This window comes from Rhagoletis pomonella, unplaced genomic scaffold (assembly GCF_013731165.1).
Source record: "Rhagoletis pomonella isolate Grant_MI unplaced genomic scaffold, Rhpom_1.0 Rhpom_scaffold_00006, whole genome shotgun sequence".
Taxonomy (NCBI): Eukaryota; Metazoa; Arthropoda; class Insecta; order Diptera; family Tephritidae; genus Rhagoletis; species Rhagoletis pomonella.
The window spans coordinates 12,196,218-12,199,036 of NW_023458560.1; the positions used below are offsets into that span (position 1 = coordinate 12,196,218).

General features: G+C 37.4%; 1 protein-coding gene across 1 annotated transcript in view; it reads left to right on the forward strand.

The window, feature by feature from the left end:
* LOC118740419 (serine/threonine-protein phosphatase 2A activator) overlaps nt 1-2,819 on the forward strand; it is a 6,589-nt gene that overhangs the window by 401 nt on the left and 3,369 nt on the right. The gene's annotated exons all lie outside the window — the stretch shown is intronic.

Sequence of the window (2,819 nt, forward strand, 5' to 3'; positions counted from 1 at the left end):
CTCTCTCCTACAAACGTCGAGTTGCGGCAACAAAAATCGCCGTGTGTAAATGAGCACTTAAGGGCCTCCATTTCACCGGATATTTTATTTTTTATTTATTTATTTATTATAGTCATTTGACCTATATACATTCACGTATATACATTTGAATTATGTATTGCAATATATAATAAAAGTAAAGTTAAAATTAATGCTTAAAATACGTTAACCTGTTACACTTTGCCTTCTAAGCTATATAATAGTTTATGTATATTTAACTAAGATAGCATATTCTCGATGCTGTTGGAATGGACGTGATTCCAAGCAGTACCGTAAATATCACGTACGATATGCGGTCTAAGAGTGTAATTTCCAGAGCCGCCACAACTGGGCGGTTGGAAGGATCAGTTTCCAAGCCGCCTCTTATAAACTTCTCTACCGGCAGGCGATCTGAATGGACGAGATCCAGAGTCGCGCTATTTGTTCGGACGGAAAGGACTAGTTTCCATGCCGACCTTCTTATTTCATACATTATGGGTGATCTGAATGGACTAGATCCAGAGTCATTCAGCTAGTACGGATGGGAAGGACTAGTTTCCATGCCGGGCCTTTCTATCTAATAGCCAATGTTCTACAGTGATCAAGTAGCAGCCTTTTGAAGGTACCAACGTTTTCAAAATTTTTGATTTGAGTTGGAAGTTCATCGTAACATTTTAATCCCTTATAAAAGACTAGCAGACCCGGCGAACTTCGTCCCGCCCAACATTTTTATATATTTTATTGAAACTTTTTGGTCCAACATTTTCACTAACAATTCACGTTTACGATTTCCATTGGCACATACGTCTGCTAAGATTACGGTTTGGTGGTCATTTGCCGCTTTAAATAACCTAAGGAAAGTGTTATATCCGTGAAGAAGTTCTTGAAATTCTCCAGTTGTGCGGCATTTCATAGCACGGTTATTCGCAAAGCGAAATAAATTTTTTCCTCTTCGTTAAAATCTGTACAACCATTTAGGAGGATTTCACTCACAAACACACCTACAGAAGAATTAAAAAATACATTCAAAGATAGCCAAAGGTCGGTACGGTTGCAGGCCTCACACCCCTTTTTCAAATAGCTAAATTGTCTCGATGAGTATGGGCTTGATTTCAACTACATACATATCTCCATACGAAGTTCCAGTACTGTACCATGAATACTTTCAGAGATATGCAGTATAAAAATTCGATTTATATGGGAGGTGCCACGCCCCCCTTTCCAACAGCTGCCCTCTTTCTTCATGAGTATGCGATTGATTTCGTATATCTCCATACGAAGTTCCAGAACTCTACCATGAACACTTCCAAAGAAAGGCAGTATGAAAAATTCGGTTTGTATGGAAGATGCCACGGCCCCTTTTCCAATAGTTCCAGTTTTTCCTCAACAGTTGATTGCGTATATCTCCGTACCAAGTTCCAGAACTATACCATGAACACTTCCAGAGATATGCAATATGAAAAATTTGGTTTTTATGGAAGATGCTACGCCCCCTTTTCCAATAGTTCGAATTTTTCTCCAAGAGTATGCGATTTATTTCGTTCATCTCCATACAAAGCTCCAGAACTCTACCAAAAAATTTCCAGAGATATGCGGTATGAAAAATTCGGTTTGTACGGGAGATGCCACACCCCTTTTTACAATAGCTTAAATTTTTCTCCAAGGGTATGCGATTGATTTCGTATATCTCCATACCAAGTTCCAGAACTTTACCATGCACACTTTCAGAGATATGTAGCATGAGAAATTCGGTTTGTATGGGAAGTGCCACGCCCCCTTTATATAGATTTTTTTTTAGCCTAAAACCATCTTTGGGACACGTGCGGCAGGTGGCAGTTTAAAAAAAATCGGTTCAACCGCTCTCGAGCCTTGCGAAAACTAAAGAAACGGCTTTCAAAATATATATTAGTTGAGATATATTATATATTATATTTATATTTTGACAGTATCCGTTGTTTCTGATTGGCGCAAAAAAATCTTGCCTAGTGACGAATTCGCCCCTTGATATGGTCGTTGCTCAAAGCTATTTATATTCGAAATTGCATGAAAATTGGAAAACAGGAATCTATAAGCTTATCCAGGCAAAAAGCTACCTACGTAAATACGATTTATTCGAATAGATCGGCTCCTGGTCCACTTCTCGGAAAACATGGATCATATATGCTAATATATGCTAAAAAAACTACTTACATACAAAATTTTAAGCAAATCGGACCATAATAAGATTGTTTCGAATAGATCGGTCTCTGCTCCACTTCTCGGAAAAAATCGATCATATATGCTAATATATGCTAAAAAGCTACTTACGTACCAAATTTTAAGCAAATCGGACCATAATAAGATGTTTTCGAATAGACCGGTCCCTGGTCCACCTACACGAGAAAAAAGTAATTTTTTTTATCCTAAAACATGGTGGTTACCGAAAGCTATTTATATACAAAATTTCATGAAAATCGGTCCAGCCGTTCGCGAGATTACCTGTTACAAAAAAAGGGACTTCTCTTAATATAATTAGTATAGAAGTATAGATAGATATAGATATTATTCTTATCTATTTCCGTTTTATACAGCGGCAGTCTGAAGCTATTATTTCCCCTGAGTAAATACGAATGGGTTTCACTATTATATCGTAGGATATCACTCAGATAATCTACCTTGTTTTATGTTAAACACGAATTTAATAGCGTGATAGGAAATTTGCTGTTTCACGCTCAGCCAGTCTAATTCTGCGATCATTTCCTGTATGGGTGTATCGTACCGCTTGTTCAAGATAAATCGCATAGTCCTATTTTGCATTTTTT